Source organism: Lytechinus variegatus, chromosome 19 (genome assembly GCF_018143015.1).
Source record: "Lytechinus variegatus isolate NC3 chromosome 19, Lvar_3.0, whole genome shotgun sequence".
Taxonomy (NCBI): domain Eukaryota; kingdom Metazoa; phylum Echinodermata; class Echinoidea; order Temnopleuroida; family Toxopneustidae; genus Lytechinus; species Lytechinus variegatus.
Window position 1 is genome coordinate 7,045,731 of NC_054758.1, and position 21,456 is coordinate 7,067,186.

At 38.5% G+C, this 21,456-nt stretch overlaps 1 protein-coding gene across 1 annotated transcript in view; it reads left to right on the forward strand.

Annotated features, from left to right (window-relative positions):
* Nucleotides 1-2,728: 2,728 nt before the first annotated feature.
* LOC121405804 overlaps nucleotides 2,729-21,456 on the forward strand; it is a 69,717-nt gene continuing 50,989 nt past the window's right edge. The window contains exon 1 of the mRNA XM_041596762.1: nucleotides 2,729-3,099. The gene's annotated coding sequence lies outside the window, so the exon portion shown is untranslated. The remainder of the gene's footprint in view (nucleotides 3,100-21,456) is intronic.

Here is a 21,456-nt window from a genome sequence, read left to right on the forward strand (position 1 = left end):
AGATATAACCCAAATCCGTGAGGGAAATAAAGTTTTAGATGAGAATGAATCTATATCCAATCACTTTAATGAATACTTTGCAAACATCGGACCAAATTTGGCTAAGAAAATTCTTAACGTAAAAAAAAGTTTTCATAATTTTTTGAAGAACAAAAATCAGAATTCAATATTTTTCAATTCAACCAATTCATCAGAAACTTTACGAATTGTGAAAAATATGAAAGACAAGCCAAGTAGGCCTATGGGATATGATGAAGTCAGTAATTTTTTGCTGAAACATATCATAAATGAAATTACTGAACCTCTAGAGCACATTTTCAATTTATCTATAAGTCAAGGTGTTGTACCCGATGCAATGAAAATCGCTTAAGTTATTCCGATATTGAAAAAGGTGATCCTTTAGACTCCAATAATTATAGGCCAATATCACTGCTATCGTCAATTTCTAAAGTGTTAGAAAAACTTATTTTTGATCGTACTATGTCGTTCTTTGTAAGTAATAATGTTTTCGCAGATTCGCAATTCGGTTTCAGACAAAAACATTCCACGATTCATGCAATTTTACAATTCGTTAACCATGTTGCTTCCGCTAACGATGATCATTGTCATACACTCGGAATATTTTTGGACCTCTCCAGGGCCTTCGATATTATTGACCATCAAATATTACTGTATAAACTCTTTCACTACGGTATCCGTGGGAAGGCCTTGGAGTGGTTTAGAAGCTATCTCATAGGAACCTCTCAATTCGTTTCTATTAAGGGAGTTAATTCGTCTTTTAAACAGCTACTTTGTGATGTCCCTCAGGGATTTCTCCTTGGACCTTTACTTTTTATTTTGTATATGAATGACTTTCAAAACTCTTCTCGGGTCCTGTCATTTACTTTATTCGCAGATGATTCTTCCGTTTTCTTTTCCCATAAAAATCCAAATATCCTGTTAGAAACAGTTAATATTGAACTCAGACTTGTCGCAGAATGGATATGCGCTAATAAACTAATAAAACTCAAGGTATGTTTTTCAGTAATTCTATTTCACAGTTACCCGGTAATTTTTACACTAATAATGCTGTATAAATATAGTTGATTCGTTAAAATTTCTTGGTCTTATTAATGACAATAAGCTTTCTTGGATAGAGCATAATTTGAATTTAAATAAAACGCTTGCGAGGAATGTTGGGGTAATCAATAAACTAAAATCGTCATTTCCTATGCATATTTTAAAAGGTTTATACTCAACACTTATACTACCTTATCTGAACTACGGTATACTTGCATGGGGTAATTCGTTTAATTACCAATTGGATAAATTGTTAATTCTTCAACAAGTGGAATGGCGGCCATTTTTCAAAATGGCCGCCAAATTTTCATAAAATTTGAATATTCGTCCATAGATTTTGACACAAGCATTCAATTGCCATGAAATTAGTGTCGTATGAAAGCCAATTAAATTTCCTACAATTTGATACCATTTATGGGGGATAAGTAGGTCATTTAGCTGAGATTTTAAGTAGAAAACTGCTTTTTTGGTAATTTTTTCCCAAAAATTGAAAATTTTGCAAATACATGAATTTACATAATTCTAAGAAAAATGAATCAATTACCTTGAAATATTCCGGAAAACTTAACTGATATACTATTATGACGTGTATGAAATTTCAAGTCTGTATCATTTTGTTTAACGAATTTATAAGGTGTCAAACTTGAATTCTTCAATATCAGAAATGTTGCTTTTTGTAGGCATTTCCTTAGACTAATACGTATAACATGTATAATACATGGATGTATAATGTTTACCGGTAGTTTAAAATTAAATGCAATTATCTCCGCTTTTTAACGTCTTGTAGATTTAAGAGTAGGCTTTTCTTTATCAGCTACATAAAACAAAATGTTGGCACATCAAGGCCTGATCCTCTCATGGGGGTGGGGGTGTCGAAGTCAGTCCCCCCCCCCCCCCTTCCCTTTGTTATATCATGTTGTTGTACATGTAGTAAATAGCCTATTTTGTTAGAAAAATAACTGTTTTGGGAGCTAACCATGCAAAAAAATCACAATCATATTGTCATTTTACGTTTTTGTACACAGTTTTGGAAAAAAGCCCCCCCCCCCCCCCCCCCCCCCCCCCCGCTTCCGCGGCCCTTGATGTAGATGACGAGGTGTTCATTCATGGGTGTCTAGCTAAATTGTCACCAAATATTTGTTGATTTTTAAAGAATTTTCGGCGTAGGTCCAGTGCTGGGGTGCGAGTGTAATTATGATCAACACAAACTCTAGCTGAGTTCGAGGGAAGATTAAAAACTCTTTTATTGAAATTCGATTAACGAGCATGGTGTACTTGTATAAATGACACCCCCATTGATCCCTTACGAAACTGACAACCTAATGACAATAATAGAAAATAAGGGAGTATAATACTGAACTCCCATGAATTGAATTGGAATGGGTCATAAATACCCATCATGATTTGTGAGGGCGTGTCCAGAAAACTCATATCCAATTACCTGACATGACCCCCTCCATTTCACTCCACCCTTCCTAGATTTGCATGCCCCTCCCTTGAGGCTTCAGGTCTTGCGTGACTGCAATGTAAATACATTTGTATTGAATTATGATGTCTACTGCGGTGGAAAGACCCAAAGCATTCATAACAAAAGAATATTTGATTAGATTCCAAAGGACACCCGCATGAGTGAACTGTTAGAAGTTTTACACCTGACCTTGAGTATACACGAATACGATTCGTATTGCTCATATTACGTTTTGAGGAAGTAGTCGACAAATTGCTATCTAACCACTTTACATACACAGAGGCGATATTCATATTCATTCCTTACATGGAAATTGTGACAATTTGGATAACTGCTACATCATACACTGCGTCGTTACTACAAAACTCTCACCCTTCTAAATCATGAAAATTGGATAAGGAGGAGGAGGAAGAAGACTCCAGCGATGACGGAAATCAATCGTATCTAATGCAGATATCGACGAACGTGATTGTGAAAGCGAGGGAGAATCTTCGGAGACCCACGATCCCGAAGACTCGAGAGAGACGCAAGAACCCGAATACAAGTGGCGTTACAGGCGGGGGAGGAAAAGGGTAAGAATCCATCAAAAATTCTTATATATATATATATACATATATATATACACAACAAAAAAGTAAGTCCCCCCTGAACAAACATCAATAATTTCCGAACCAATGTGAGTTTTTGATATATTTTTACATGAGCGTGTAGGTAATTTTATAAGCTACCCTCTGAGTAAATGCTGTGGACGTATCTTACGTCATGCTTCAGTGAGCACCGTCAGAAGGCAAAAATGTCACTTTTCAAAAGTCACAAGCAAAATATCATGACTTTGATTCCATTTTATTGGAACTAATTCCACATTCTCATCATGAAAAATAGTCAGAAGGCTTGTAAAAGGTACTTTCTAAAAGACGATACAACTTTTTTTAAGCTAAATTTCACGGTTGAATAAACTCAAGTCCAAATTTGCTATAATTGGATTTTTACACATTTCTATCAATAAAAATGCTAGAATATGATGACAGTTATTTTGGGGAAGACTATCTTCAACAATATTCATCGTTTCACGGTTCAATGAACATTTATTTGAAACAAAAAATGCGATTTTCAAATATCGTAGGCAAGTATTGCTTCATTTGGGTAACTGAAAATGATATTTTCTCAATTTTTTCGTTATGTTCATGACCAATTAACATGCTTCAATGATTCAAAGGTGTCAAATTAAACATTTACGCTTGAATGAACACGTGGAATGTGATTAGCTCTTTTTTTACGTTATTGGAAAAAATGCAATTTGTAACTATGGATATCTGTCATAAAACTCCTTGCACAGTAAATTTGATTTTTATGAAAATCCCGATGTTTAATGCATCAGTGAGCACACAATATTCGAAAATTATGCAAATGAGAAGAAAGTTCAAGGCCTTGGCCCCACTCTGTACCGTATCTAATGGTTGTTTTAGTGTGCGCACCTTTTGGATAGTGTTACTCTGAAGCCATGTGCGAAGTTTCATGAAATAACTTGGCAGAAGTAACAAAAACCGTCCGTGAAACAAACCGTCATTTCATATTTGTTAAAATTTTGACTTCCTCTCTCATAGACTTGTGTACATTATGGGTGCATATGTTTAAGCATACTTAACCCCTTGTTCAATATGGTGGAACTTTTTTTCAAGGCTGTTTTTAGCAATGTCGTTTGGCAGTAATGTTTATCAACCTATGGGCAGAATTCTGTGCAAAAATGAAATCGATTTGTTTCTTTATGGATGAGTGAGCACGTATCAAAATGGGAAAATTGGTATTTTCAATGTCACAGACTCATTTTAAAGGGTAAATAAAGTGAATATTGGGGACAAATTTGATTTCAAATGTGTCTTTAATTGCTGTTGTTTTATCATCCATCATTTCTATCACCAAACATTTCCCGAATTTTAACCATTTTCATGGTTGAGCGAGCACATTCGAAAACTTAGGAATGAATACTCTTTATACTGCATAAATGTATTCTTTTCCTAACAATTTCTCAGGATCAGTTGAATGTATGGACAGATCAGTGGTGGATCCAGAATGTTAAATGGGGGAGGGGCCTATAATCGGGAGAGCCATCAACATTTTTAAATTTTAACATGATCTAACAAATTGTAGAACATACTACCAAAAAACCCCTATGATGATACGTCACAATACAGGAGCCAAAGAGCAGTTTACAAAGTGGGGGGGGGCTGACCATGCCAAAAATCACAATCGTATTACATTTTTATACTTGCTTATGGGAAAAAGTGGGGGCTGAAGCCACCCAGCCCCCATCCCCCCCCCCCGCTTCTGCGGCCCCTGTAATACATCGTGCTCACTCAACCATGAACATACGATATCAAAATTTGGTTAAATGAGTGGTTAAATGATGGATAGTAAAACAGCATAACACCATAAAATTCTCCTAAAAACTATTTTTTGCCCTACTTTGTATCTGCACAATCCGAAAAATGACTCTTGTGACTTTCAAAAATGGTCATTTTTAATTCGATCTTTAATCACTCATGCATGACTCAACCGATCAATCTCATTTTTCCCCAGGAGTTGCTTAATGAGTATAGGAAACACCCATGAAATATATCACAAAATAATTCGGTTCAAAAGTTACAGCAATTTGATTTAGGGGGGACTTACTTTTTTTTTGTGTGTATAGATCAACATCTATTTTGAACGTAGACCGTACAATTCTTTAGTCCTTTCAACACGAATAAAAGATATGTTCTGGATGAAATAATTTCACCAGATCAAGTTGGTTATACGGAAAATAGAAATATAGGTGAAGCCATAAGGTTAATAGATGATAATATGAATAAGTAGGCCTGGGAGTAAGACAAGGAGATCCATTATCTCCCTATTTGTTTATTATTTGTATTGAAACACTTATGCACCAGGAACCGTCCTCTCTGCGCACTTCGATGCGAAAGTTAAGCGCACTGTATCTATTCCACGAACCGTCCTCTGTTACGTTGCCGGCCCACTGTGGCGTAAATAATTAACTTCACGAAAATGTAAAGATACGGGATGAAACTTTGGAACCTGAACTTTTTAACGAAGACACTGGTAAATAATTTGCTCTCCTTGTAGGTGCACTTATTGCTGGTTTAAAAAAAACTTTTCTTTAAATGCCTTTTCTGAAAAAGTAACTTTCGCATCGAAGTGCGCAGAGAGGACGGTTCGTGGTGCGTGCGACGACGAAATGATAATTTGGTTTTGGGTTTCCAATTGGAGACACAGAAGTGAAGCAAGTTCTTTATGCAGATGACATTACCCTTTTTGTTAAAAATCCTATTTCAATGAACCGTTTAGAAATAATTTTTGAAAGTTTTGCAAGTGTACCTTGATTGAAAATTAATAACGAATACATATGTACATGTATGTAATATCACGAGGCAATGCTGATCAAGAAAACCCAGGGGGTACCCCCTTCCGGAAAAGTAGTATTATGGGTATTTTGTAACTTAGACATTAATGTAAAAGATTGTATGAACTGTAAAGAAATTTTGAGTAAATCAATAACTTCCTCTCGTGGTGGAAACAAAGAGATCTAACCTTAAAATACCAATGGTTAAAACTTTCATATACCCTAAGTTGATATTCATGACGTCACTTAATCAAATTCCACATTCGATATTTCAGGAACTTGATAAATTGATGTATAACTTTTTATGGAGAAGAAAATGTAAAGTTAAAGGTAAAGGCGAGCTTTACCTTTGAAGGTAAAGTTAGGGGAGCTAATATGGGGGACTTCCCTCCCTCCTTTCTTTCTTTCCTTCCTTAATCCCTTCCTTCTTTCTTTCTTTCCTTCTTTCTTTCTTCTTTTCTTTCTTTCTTTCTTTCTTTCCTTCCTTCCTTCCTTCTTTCTTTCTTTCTTTCTTTTTTTTCTTTTTTCTTTCTTTCTTTCTTTCTTTCTTCTTTCTTTCTTTCTTTCTTTCTTTCTTTTTTCTTTTCTTTCTTTCTTTCTTCCTTCCTTCCTTTCTTTCTTTCTTTCTTTCTTTCTTTCTTTCTCTCTTTCTTTGTTTCTTTCTTTCTATCTTTCTTCCTTTCTTTCTTCTTTTCTTCCTTCTTTCTTCCTTTCTTATTTCTGAGATACTACATGAATTTATTTTTGAGAGTTTCTTTATTTTTAATTTTTTTTGTTTGCTTATTGGCCCTTTTCGCTGCCCATATTTTGGGCATGGAGCTATTAATGTTTGGGGAATCCCCAGCTTTGGTAATCCCACAGTCCGCATCCATTTTTTACTAGTCCCGTTCTTTCGTGGGAAGAACGCGAACGCTTATTTACGACGTTAGTTGACTTTGGAAGAGACTTTTGGGCCCGTCGTCATGGTCGTAAAACTCTGTCCTGCAATGCAAATTGTGTGACATGAGATTTTTTTTCGTTTCGCATCTGGAACGGAAACATTGAAATTTGCGTTTCGTGTGCAAAATTCTGATTGCTACTATGGCAACAGCGATATATTCGATTTAGGACGACTTTCCAAAGCAACATTTGGTGCCTCCCAGAGCTCGAGAGGCCGCCCGGGGGGCCCACTTCCATTGAAGAGTGGCGACCACGCGTAAAAAAGGAAAGAGTGGGTAAGTACGTTACGTATAGGCCTATGCAATGTAATAAGGGTGTCAAAAACGATGTTAAAAATACTGAAAGTGAGGATATGTTTTAATACTTGTTGGGTTTCACAAGCTAAATACTTGTTAGAGATGCATTTTCATAATCTGGAAAAGCCTTGCTTCCCTTGTTTAGGGTGCTTTTCGAAACCGCATGGTCTTGCCTGGCATCCACTCATCAATGGAAGTGGTTCCCCTCGGGAATTCGAATCTAATCCCCCATTTCTGGGGATAGTAAAGCATAGGCCTAATGCCCATTACATTGTGTGCTAGAGGCACATCGTTTGTGTAGAAGTGAACAAAAGAAAAAAAAACCGCACGTATGCATGCCGTGTACATAATCGACGCATGCGAAATGGTTTCGGCTGGAGAGGTGATCTGACCCATGGAATCAACTGCCAGAGATCCAAAAATAATCCACATTAAATGCAATATTGATTCGATGGACTGTAATGATCTATATCTAAGCCTTAATTTAGTAACCTTTTCCTCACTCAATATGTACTCAATTTTTTGAAAAAACACTTTCTTATCCATGTCATAATCTATTTTAGGTCCTGCACTTCGGATATCTCCAGCCATCAGTCGCAATGTACTTCATGTATGATGCGGATATCGAGGGAAAGCATTTTGCACACGAAAAGCAGATCTGTAGGGCCTGTAACCCCCCCCCTGTAACACAAAGCTTACCATTGATTGTAGAGCACTTTTCTACGTTTGATTCTATTGACTGTAATGTACAATCACTCTTAAAAATCAAGTTTATGATTAAGCGTTAACTTTTGTGTTAGGGGACCCTAAATATTAGCGTCCGTGAGGATTGCGAAAGGTGGCAAGTATTGCATTGTATTGCGTTAATTGCCCAGGCCCATGCAGGCGCCCATGCAATGTGAGTGGACCGAGCGGTCGGCCTACGTCGCACGAACGTAGCTTACCTGTTACGTAATTACCCGGGGCCGCGGAAGCGGGGGGGGGGGGGGTGTTGGCTTTGGGGCTTTAGCTCCCCCCTTTTTTTCCAAAACCGTGTACAAAAACGTATAAATGACCATATGATTGTGATTTTTACATGGTCACCCCCCCCCCCACTTTGAAAACCGATTACATATAGTACAAACTATTTTTGAGAGCTTCGTTATTTTGAGATTGTTAATTATTTGTTTTTTTGCCCTGTTCGCTGCCCATATTTTGGGAATCCCCGGCTTAGGTATTCCCACAGTCCGCATCCATTGTACTCATAATCCCGACCTTTAGTTTGAGGACGCGCACGCTTGTTTACAACGGTAGCTGATTTAGGAAGGGACTTGTTGGGCCGTCATCAGGGTTGTAAAACTCTGTCCTGCAATGCATATTGTGTGACATAAGATTTTTTTCGTTTCGCATCTGCAACGGAAACATTCAATATGCGTTTCGTGTGCAAAATTCTGGTTGCCACTATGGTAACAGCGATATATCCGATTGAGGACGACTTTCCAAAGCCACATTTGACTCCTCCTAGAGCTCGAGAGGCCGCCGGGGGGGGGGGGACACTCCATTGATTAGTGGATACCAGGAGCGACCACGCGTAAAAGGGGACAGAGTGGGCAGGTACGTTACGTATAGGCCTATGTAACGTTATAAGGGTGTCAAAACGATGTTTAAAATGCTGAAAAAGGGATATATATATCCAATACTTGTAGGGTTTCACAAGCCAAATACCTGTTAAGATATGCATTTTCATAATCTGGAAAGGAATTGCTTCCCTTGTTTAGGGTATTTTTCGAAACCCCATGTTCGCTGCCCGTATTTAGGGAACCCCCGGCCTGGGTATTCTAACAGTCCGCGTCCATTGTACTGATTTTGCATTTCCGTCGGTACTGATCGATCCTATACAACACCGCGGGGGAATCCGACCCCCCCCCCCCTTTCTTGACCTAAACGGGCTCCGCCTGCGTCTCATCCTCAAAAACAGAGCTAACGTTAGACTGGATAAAACAAAAGATCATAACATCCTATTTTCACAGAGCATGAACATTCATTGACTTTGCATTAAGGTGTTGCTTATGGTGGCCCTGAAGGGATATCGCATATAGACCAAATCGCGAATATTCACGATGAAATTGGCGACGAAATTCACGACGTCGCCAATTTCGTCATGAATTTCGTCGTCAATTTGATATTCACGACGAAATTGGCGATTTGGTCTATATGCGATGTCCCTTCAGGGCCACCATAGTTGCTGCCTCGGCTACCCATGGCGATCGCGGCCAAGCCTGCCGGGTCGCGTGTTTTTTTTCCGTACCGCTAACGCGTCATATTCCACAAGTCCCCAACAGAAACTTGATATGAATAAAAAGAGAAAAATTCAACAAGCATAACACCAAAAATTTCATCAAAATCGGATGTAAAATAAGAAAGTTATGGCATTTTAAAGTTTCGCTTATTTCAACAAAATAGTTATATGAACGAGCAAGTTACATCCAAATGAGTGAGTTGATGACATCACTCACTCACTATTTCTTTTGTATTATATTATATGAAATATGAATATATCTATTTTCTCGTCATTGTCATGTGAAATGAAGTTTCATTCCTCCCTGAACACATGGAATTCCATTATTTTAACATTTTGTGCTTCAGGCAATGAGGTCCTAATCATCAATTTCGTACAAATTGAAATATTGTATAATTCAAACAATAAAAAACAAAAGAAATGGTGAGTGAGTAAAGTCCCTCCAGTGAGTTTGATCACCCCTATTGTGAAAATTTATCACCCCTAAAGGCGCTGTCACACCTTGGCGTTTTAGACAGCGTATGCCCGACGTATGAGGAATTTGGCGAATACGCTGGTGTACGTTGAATACGTTACGGGTAAGTTTTGCATACGTTAAGAGTACGCTAAAACACGCTGGTATACGTCGTCATACGGCGAGATCGTCGAAAATTTTTGTGCAAGCACAAAATTTTCGACGTATGCCAGCGTAAGGCTCATACGTCCCGCATACGCGGGCCATAAGTTGGAGGCAAGTTACGCGATCAATGATACACGTTGACACACGTTACTCGTAAGTTACTCATAAGTCGATGTACGTCGAGATAATGTCCAGCGTACCCTAAAACTTACTTCTAACCTATGAGTAACGTGCTTTGAACGTATGTGTAACTTAACTCCAACGTATATTGACGTATGAAGACGTGCTCCGGACGACCACAACACTCACTGAACGTGTTTATAACTTACAGCTACCGTATAATGACGTATTGACAACGTTTATAGGAATTGGTATATAAAGGTGGGGTTCACAGGAGTTTTCTTCGGCATGGCGGTGGTGTTGATACGGTGATGTATCGTGCGGTTATGATTTGAATAGTCGAGCGGCAGCCTAGCTTTTTATATGCTACGACACGTGTTCGTCAGCGATACGCTGCCGCACGCTATGCGTAAGTTAGGCTATCGTAGGGCATAAGTTGTGTACGCCAGCAAAACGCTAAGCATTCGTTGGAATACGTTACTTATAAGTTAACGAAGCGTTCGATATAAGCTACTAATACGTTATGTATACGTCCAACTCGTTATGAATACGCTAAGTATACGCCAAGAGTTGAAAAAAATATCAAAGTTCAGCGTATGCCGACGTTTTAGAGAAATTTTGATACGTCGGGCATACGCTGTCTAAAACGCCAAGGTGTGACACCACCTTAAGTTGTAACACAGTCAGCTGTTTGCACTCAGGGTCACTCCGTGACCTGTGTGTGCCTTCAAGAGTTGTACACGATTTTCTGTCTCATTTAGGCAGAAATCTTTCATAATGACCCCTTTAAATCATGAGATCAGAGACAAAACACAGAGCAGATTATTTACTATAGGTAGTTATGTTATTGTTTTTAAGTATATTCATAGAATAAATCAGCACGAATTTGGGAAGGACCTGTTATTGCAAACTACCATTACAATACACCCCAATTTATCCTCATTATTAGGTCCCTCGGAGAGGTCCTTAAGCTGTCGGTCCCTGGTTGTTTGCTCACAGGCATTCGTGCTTTCTTAGCAGTCAGGTAAAAACCTCGATAGAAATATAAACATAATTATTATACATGTGTACTCATGTCAATATAGTGACTGCAATAAACTAACAAGGCTTAGTCCACGCGCATATGTATTTCATAATTCTACTTCTGTAGTATTGCATTAATTTTCACTTTCATGAAAATAATTAAAAGAAACCGCTGAGAAACCCACGCGTACGTATCACCACATTTTGCAACTTTCGAATTGCGACCTTGCCCCACATTTCAAGACACTGCACATCCATGTGAACCATAATCATATCATGTATGGTATCATTTTAAAGGGAATTAAATGCTCTCTATTCATTAATATTAATTACACTTTGATATTTACTAAAACCGAGGAGGGAATATCGATCAAAGTCAGATTTCCAAACTTCTTTTGAGGATATATATATATATATATATATATATATTACATATACACTAGCTTATTATATATATAGATATACATGTATATATAGGACTGACATGCACAATAAAGCTTGAATAAATCTCTGAATAACATTTGATAATGCCATAGACCCGAGCATTCTTTATTTTGCATTTGCAGTATTATATAACGGGACCAGACTACTAATAGAACCAGAAAATCCGGCCATGATCCTGAATTACATGCAATAATTATGTGTCTGTGGAGAGAAAAAGAAAACACAGCTATAATCTTCTGCAGAGTTTGTTTTATTGATCATCATTCTTTGGAATTCCGAGACTTTCCTCCACCTCGCCGATGTACACCGTCCCTGGGCGGAGAGTGCTCGCAGTCCATGCATACAAGCGCACTATGCACTGGATACAGCTGCACACAGTGTTTCCACTCTTCCCGAAATTCGGGAAATTTCAGGAAATTTTGAGTTTTTCCAGGAACGGTTCGGGAAATGAAATTATTCCAGGAAATTTCGGGAAATATGAAAATTACAATTAAACAACAATTAAACGTAGAAACTATCAATATTCATGATATTCAGGTTACATTTTATTAATGTTTTACAGCCATATGTAGCTCAAAATTTTCCGCTCGCGCTCCGCGCTCGAATTTCTAATTTTGTTCCTTTTTTTAAGAGGGCGTGAACAAAAAAAATGCTAAAATCCTTGATTTTGGCCACCTAGACCGAATTTAGGCTCGCTGTATTATTGCCCGATTTTCGTTTAAAATCAAACTTGAAAATTCCAGGAAATATCTATGACTTTCAGGAAATTTGTGATTCAGTTTCGGGAAATTTATTTTTGAGCTGTGGAAACACTGGCTGCACAGCTCACAATACGCACAGACAGTGCGCGAAAATGAAACAAGCTAGGTTGCACTTCGTAAAATCTGTGGTAATTCTTGCAGCTATAGACAGCACATCTATCTCTGGCACCCATAATTAAGAAGAAAAGTGATGTTGGACTCTGGAACAAATATGACGAGGCGTTTGCTGGAAGTTAGAAAAATGTTGACTGCGGGCGTCGATCGTATTTTGATACACTATGGAAATCGTATGCTATATTGTCGGCTGCTTGCTTTTGCATGGTCGCATCCGGACAATAGCGGAGCTATGATCCCAGGAAGCCTGAGGTCAAAGGTTAAGATCACAGTGACTTGTTTTCATCTTACCCTTCTGAAGTCCTTGATAACGCAATAATCTTAGTTGAACTTAACATAGGCTCATATAATTTGGTGTGTGTGATACTAGCATAGATCCCAGGAATTCTATTTATTTTTTAGGTCAGACGTTGCTTGACCAGGCGGGCTTATTATGTGCTCGCTTTAGCGACACTCTTGCTCATAGATCTTAGCGTGCCATCATTTGACTTAATTGGAGAAAGTATTAACCATTTTAATTTGTATCAAAAGAGTGTCATTGAGTGAGAGTGTATCATCAATTGATTGTGTATTTGAGAGTGTATCATGATTTGAATTTACAACTAAAAGTGTGTCATAGTTTAACCATGTTCACCTATCAATTGTAAGACGCACCCCTCGACCCCCCGGGAATGGTGCGTCATGGGTGGGTCATTCCCGACCTTTCGTTTGAGGACGCGAACGCTTATTTACAACGGTCGTTGACTTTGGAAGGGACTTTTTGGGCCCGTCATCATGGTCGTAACACTCAGTCCTGCAATGCAAATTGTGTGACATGAGATTTTTTTTTCGTTTCGCATCTGCGACGGAAACATTCAATATGCGTTTCGTGTGCAAAATTCTGGTTGCTACTATGGTAACAGCGATTTATCCGATTGAGGACGACTTTCCAAAGCCACATTTGACTCCTCCTAGAGCTCGAGAGGCCGCCCGGGGGGCCCACTTCCATTGATTAGTGGATACCAGTAGCGACCACCCGTAAAAGGGGACAGAGTAGGCAGGTACGTTACGTATATAGGCCTATGTAACGTTATAAGGGTGTCAAAACGATGTTTAAAATGCTGAAATAAGGGATATATATTCAATACTTGTAGGGTTTCACAAGCCAAATACTTGTTAAGAGATGCATTTTCATAATCTGGAAAAGAATTGCTTCCCTTGTTTAGCATGTTTAGGGTACTTTTCGAAACCCCATGGTCGTGCCTGGTATCCACTCATCAATGGAAGTGGTCCCCCCGGAATTTGAATCTAATCCCCATTTCTGGGGAATGTAAAACATAATGCCCCTCACATCGTGTGCGAGAGGCATATCGTTTGTGTATAAGGAGTAAACAAAAGAAACAAAGAAACAAAAGAAACAAAAGGAAACGAGTTCAAAGGTATCGCATATGATGTGTACATATCAACGCATGCGAAATGTTCGGCTGGAGAGGTTGATCTTATCCATGAAATCAATTGCCAGTGATCCACCAATAATCCACATTAAATGTAATATCGATTCGATGGACTGTAATGATCTATATTTAAGCCTTAATTCAGTAAGTTTTTCCTCACTCAATTTGTTCTCGATTTGTTTGAAAAACCACTTTCTTCTCCATGTCATAAATCTATTTTAGGTCCTGCATTTTGAATATCTCCAGCCATCAGTCGTAATATGCATGTATGCGGTACGGGTGTCGCGGAAAGGGATTTTGCACACGAAAAGCAGATTTGTAGGGCCTGTAACCCCCCTGGTACACAAAGCTTAGCATTGATCGTAGAGCAGTTTCCTACGTTTGATTCTATTGACTGTAATGCACAATCAATCTTAAAAATCAAGTGTATGATTAAGCGTTAACTTTTGTGTTAGGGGACCCTAATACTAGCGTCCGTGATGATTGCGAAAGGTCCCAATTTACCAACAAATTCGTGACTCAGGGTACCGTCATGGAGGCAATTGGTCAGTCAGAGCATGGAGAATAGGTGCGTCGTAGTCGGTCATTTTACCGGGGTGCGTCATAAAGCCTCAGCATGGTACGAACGGGTCTGTCCGCGCACTTTACTCACGTCGTCGGGCGTTTATATTTAAACCCTGCATGCTCATCCTTGGATTAAAATCTTGTCTTGAATTTTCTGTCACCTTGCATAAGAAGTTATTTCACTTTTCTTTAGATCCATTTTTGTCTCACCTGCGAAGCAGAGTGAGACTATAGGCGCCGCTTTTCCGACGGCGGCGGTGGCGACGGCGGCGGCGGCGGCGGCGGCGTCAACATCAAATCTTAACCTGAGGTTAAGTTTTTGAAATGACATCATAACTTAGAAAGTATATGGACCTAGTTCATGAAACTTGGCCATAAGGTTAATCAAGTATTACTGAACATCCTATTAAAGTTTCATGTCACATGACCAAGGTCAAAGGTCATTTAGGGTCAATGAACTTAGACCATGTTGGAGGAATCAACATTGAAATCTTAACCTGAGGTTAAGTTTTTGAAATGTCATCATAACTTAGAAAAGATATGGACCTAGTTCATGAAACTTGGACATAAGGTTAATCAAGTATCACTGAACATCCTGCATGAGTTTCACGTCACATGACCAAGGTCAAAGGTCATTTAGGGTCAATGAACTTTGGCCGAATTGGGGATATCTGTTGAATTCCCATCATAACTTTGAAAGTTTATGGATCTGATTCATGAAACTTGGACATAATAGTAATCAAGCATCACTGAATATTTTGTGCAAGTTTCAGGTCTCATGATTAAGGTCAAAGGTCATTTAGGGTCAATGAACTTTGGCCAAATCGGGGGTATCTGTTGAATTACCATCATAACTTTGAAAGTTTATTAGTCTAGTTCATTAAACTTGGACATATGAGTAATCAAATATCACTGAACATCCTGTGCGCGTTTCAGGTCACATGACCAAGGTCAAAGGTCAATGAACTTTGGCCGAAGTGGGTGTATCAGTTGAATTACCATCAAAACTTTGAAAGTTTATGGATCTGATTCATGAAACTTGTACATAAGAGTAATCAAGTATCACTGAACATCCTGTGCGAGTTTCAGGTCACATGATCAAGGTCAAAGGTCATGTAAGGTCAATGAACTTTGGCCATGTTGGTGTTTTTTGTTGAATAACCATCATATCTCTGTAAGTTTATTGGTCTAGTTCATAAAAAGTGGACATAAGAGTAACCATGTATCACTGAACATCTTGTGCAAGTTAGAGTAGTATTCAAAGTCAGCACTGCTGCTATATTGAACCGCGTGATGCAGGTGAGACGGCCAGAGGCATTCCACTTGTTATATATCCAGCCCGCAAGCCCGCACGATGGCTCAAGATGAAAAACGAGTTTTTCTTGCAGCGCGCGTCTCGTACGTCGTTCCTCTCAGATCAAAAACTGATTCTCATGGGGGGGGGGGTGTTCTTTGCAAAGGACGTCTTTCGTGTTGCGGATTTATGATGCGCCGTAGGACATTGTTTTCTTTAATGCCTGCCAACATATTTTATTCATTTGTTGGTGAACAAAAACCGTTGCTTAATAATACCATATTTGCCGGCGTGAAGGCCGCACCCCCATTTTGCGAATCATCTTTGAAAAAAAATGCATGACAGAATTCCCGGCGAAGTCGGAAAAATCTTGGTTGGAATATTGTTCAACAATCGCCGCGGAATGGGAAATAATAAACACGCATGCTGTAATTCTTACTATTTCATCTTTTTCGCCAAGGCGACGCAAGGAAAATAATCCACCATCGACGTGAAGAAACGGCCGATCGAGGTAATCAAGCGCTGCGGATGAAAACAAGAGCTGCGGAGGTAAACAAGCGCTGCGGAGGTAAACAAGAGTGGCGGAGATAAACAAGCGCTGCGACGGTAAACTTTCAATTAACGTCTTTTCGTACAAATAAAGTTGAAGGTCAAGTCCACCTCAAAAAATGTTGATTTGAATCAATAGAGAAAAATCAGACAAGCACAATGCTGAAGATTTCATCAAAATTGGATGTAAAATAAGAAAGTTGTGACATTTCAAAGTTTCGCTTATTTTTAACAAAACAGTTACATGTATATGAACGAGCCAGTTACATCCAAATGAGAGAGTTGATGTCACTCAGTCACCATTTCTTTTGTATTGTTTGAATTATACAATTTTTCAATATTTACGAATTTGACGATTAGGACTTCCTTGCCTGAAGCACAAAATGTTAAAATAATGGAATTCCACGTGTTCAGGGAGGAATGAAACTTCATTTCACATGACAATGACGAGAAAATCAAAATATTTCATATTTCAAACAATAAAAAAAAACAAAAGAAATAGTGAGTGAATAACATCATCGACTCTCTCATTTGGATGTAGCTGGCTCGTTCATATAACTTTTTTTTTGTGAAATGAAGCGAAACTTTGAATGTCAACTTTCTTATTTTACATCCGATTTTGATGAAATTTTCAGTGTTATGCTTGTTGAATTTTTTTTTATTCAAATCAAGTTTTTGTTGGGGTGGACTTGTCCTTTAAATAAATACAAAAGCACGGGCAGTGTTTCAATGTTTTTTTTTTTATTATTGAAGTCGGTGATGTCTCATGAGATAAATAATCTACAAGATGTACATCAGGCCATTGATTGAGTTTGCCGTGCCTGTTTGGGCATTTAGCATTACCTGCCAACAATCCGCTAGCATTGAGTGGGTTCAGGAGAGGGCTCTGCGTATCACTGCCTGGCCAAATGTCTTGACATACATTGAACTTTTACAAAGTATCTCTTAAAGACAGACGGAGTGAACTTGTTGAAGGATTTGCACGCTCGTTGCTAAAATCGAAACGACATCACCACTTCTTGCCTGAAACCCGTAGGGTTAGAACTGGTCTTTCCCTAAGAAATGCACATCTTTAGATTCCTCGGACTAGAACAAAAAGATACCATGAAAAGTCGCTAATCCCCCACTTTGTGCAATTGTTGAACTCTGTAATATAATGTAATTTTATATGCAGCTTTATTTTTTAGCAACTGTAACACTTTTTGTACTCCCCTTTATTGTTTATCTTTAATCTTATTGATTTTATGTTAGGTTTGTCACCTTTTTATTCCAATGTTCTTTTTTTACTTACTTGAGTTCCACCTACATGTAATACGACTATTCGATATGTAATTCTGCCCAACTTCAATATTTTTTTGGTTCGTTTATTTATTTTTTTTACTATAAAGCATATAATGTACCAGTCACATTTCTTTGACTACCTATTTGCCTGTTTCGGCCGGAGAACATTGGATTCAGTGCACTGAATTTGCTATTCTCTGGTTTAGGCAGGTAAACGGGTGGTCAATTGGGATTGTGACTGGTGGTGTACTATCTACAGTATATCACATGGTTAATTCCAGACTTCATACCAATCTTGTAACATCGTATTTATTTCGCTTTAGTTTTATGACTGTCATACAAGGCTCAAACTAATTTGAAATTACAATTATTCACAACATTGATTTGGTTTATATTTTTATAGGACTTATATATTATTTAATTTGTCTTGCTATTTACAATTTTTTTATATACATGCCCATTTTTCTTGTTTTAAATATGATATTTTAAAAGTGTAAATGTTAATTTATATATGTTTTTAATACTCGCAACCTTGCTGATGTGATTTTGACGATGATAGTTTTACAATGTTATAATTTCAATCAATAATCTTTTTTTGAGATTGTCCAAATTATTTTTTCTGGCTTTATTTGTTATTTGTCAAGCACTAGAATTGTGATATATTGTAATCTTTTAATAATATACATGTACATTTTTACTTTGTAAATAATGATGAGTCTTCGGACTTTTGTCATGTACCATTTTCACAATAAAACCAGAATTGAATTGAAAAAAATAAAGAGTGAGAGAGAGGTAAAGACCAAGTGAAATAAAGACATTAGCGGCGGAACCCAAAGAATTAGAGGGGGTCTACCTTAGTGATGGACAAATGTAAGTAAAATAATTTGACAAGCAAAAAAAAAGGTCATCAACCTAAATTTTAGGGGGGGGGGACAATAGACATTTTAGGGGGGTCCACCAGAATTTAAGGGAGGGGGATGCAGGAAACAAATTTGACAAGCAATAAGAAAAAGTTATCAACTAAAAATTTAGGGGGGGATCGTCCCACCATCTCAATTTTTGGGGGGGACCTGCCCCCCCCCCCCGCCGCCTATGAATAAAGATGAACCCGGGGGGGCACTTACATTGACGAGTGGATACCATGCGCGACCAAAAAAAAACATGTAAAAAGGATGTCTTTTTCACGATAGGGCACGTTACGTACGTAACGTGATAAGGGTGTCAAAAACACAAAAAATAAGGAAAAAAGGGTATCTATTTCGCTAGGAAAATTACGTGTTTAGGGTCGAATTTGCGGGGATGATAAAACAAAATTAAAATGCTTTGTAAAGGATGTCCTTTTTGCCCCAACACTTCGTGTTTAGAGTCTGATTTGCGCGAGGTGTAGGAGGTGGGGTCGTACTAAACCAAATTAGGTAAAGCCGACGACCAAAGGACCTGTAACAATAAAACATTCCTGTACTTAATTGTTTAAGGGTTCATTTCAGGGAATATTTGCCAAGAGTATCGTTTTCCAATACTTGTTAAGGGTAGGGTTTCACACGCCAATACTTGTTAAGGGGTGCATTTTCAGAATATGGAAATTACGTGTTTAGGGTGCTTTTCGAAACCCCATGGTCGCGCATGGTATCCACTCATGAATGGAAGTGCCCCCCCCCCGGAGATGAACACTGAATCTTTCTTGGAAGTTTGTGGTCTTGAAAAAGACCGTTATTAATTCACGCACAAAGCAATTTTAATTGACATACCTTGTCATGTTCCCTCGGTCTCTTTCAGCGGGAAAATAATGAAGGCGGCATGATTCTTTTTAATACTTACGCTATTTTCCACCTGCAATAGAATATCAAATTTCATGCAAACTTCGTGTATCACCTTGTCATCTTTATCGTCGCACGCAAATCGTGCATCATCATTTACTATTGTCAACATAAACGTGCTCTATCATCATCATCCTCGTCGCCATCTTAATAATCCATAATGCCTAACAAGTAAAAATCTAAATCACTCATCTCAATGTTGTAACTTTAATTATCATTTTATGGCAATTCATTGACACAATCGTACTTATATCATTATTGTCACCATTATCATCACATAATTCATCCAAAATAATTTGTATTCACAACCAACCAGCCAATCATCACCACTACCGCCATTTCCCGCAGCAGACCACAGCACACATCGCAAGGTAGGTTTTTATTATTATTTATTGGCCGATGAGACTTGGAGATGCAAAAGAAAAGATCAAAAGGTAAATATTTTCATTTTATTTTCCATTACGATCGATGATGATGTAAAAAATAAATTCAAAAATCTAGAGCGAGGTGCTGTTAATCTTCCTGGCTCCTGCAAGGAAGATAAAAATGATAACGTGTTAAATCAATGTTCCACATAATTTCATAAAAAGTAATGACATTCATTACAATAATTAGATATAGGTTGTGTTGACAAAAGTCTACCAACATATTGCAAACGTACTTATTACACATGCTCTTGCCGGGGAATGCCGGCCCCAGACAGAGTCAGTGAGTTGCACGGTCTCTGAGCTCTGCTACGTTATACGGAAACAAATTTAGACCCAAATAGAATTTAATTTGAAAAGTAAGTTATCACGTACCGGTACTGAAATGTTTTCTTAGTTAAGTCATGCTTTTTACTATTTCATCCTATAAACGCGCTGTTTTAACTACCATTACAATGGAAGCGTCACTGTAGTCCCAAACGTACGCATACGTGCTGTTTTGACCGCGTATTCAGCGTTCGCGCTTTAGGCCGCACCCCGACTTTGCTTCTTTTTCTCATCAAAAAATAATGCTGCCTATACGCCGGCAAATACGGTAGTTCATGATTAAAATGCGCCTCATAAAATGGGCGATACCAAAGACAGTCCTTTCAAAGACCCTCTCGTGCATTCGCCCCCTGAATGGGTATTATTCCATAGTACTTTGCAAGGTTCCTTCGCGAGAGATGTACGCGGATGTCGTATACAGTACAGCGGCGGCACGTTGGTGCCGCGCCCGCGGAGCCGGAGATTTACTTGACGGAGTGCGTCATGGAGACAGTCGATGGTCAGTCAAAATCTAGCACTGGTGCGTCATATTTTTTCGTCCAGGCACAGTCATCGTAAGAAAAGGTCCGTCACAGTCGAGACACACAGGTGCGTCATGGTACATGGAAATCCGACTCACATCTGACGAGTGACGCACCATTCCCGGGGGTCGGGGGGTGCGTCTTACAATTGATAGGTGTACTAGGGGTGCATTGATAACGAATCTGGAACATCTGTAGTATCTTGAATTCTGAAATTACGTGTGGCTCTAACATGTCCTGAAAGAAAAACCTTTTTAATCATGAACCATGAAAAAATTTGCATTAGTGGGCCGCGCTGCTCGTATATGGCATTACAAATAAAAAAATTTAAATTCTAAGCGGGTGATAGCTTTTTCAATCCTTGATGAATTTTCCTCAAACCTTCACCCAAGTTTTTGTCTCACCTGCTTAGCAGTGTGAGACTATATAGGCGCCACTTTTCCGACGGCGGCGGCGGCGGCGTCGACACCAGATCTTAACCGAAGGTTAATTTTTTTAAATGACAGCACTTAGGAAGTATATAGACCTAGCTAGTTCATGAAACTTGGCCATAAGGTTAATCAAGTATTACGGAATGTCCTACCTGAGTTTCATGTCACATGACCATGGTCAAAGGTCATTAATTTTAGGGTCAATGAACTTAGACCATGTTGGAGGAACAAAATCGTCATCATAACTTAGAAAATATATGAACCTAGTTCATGAAACCTGGACATAAGGTTAATCA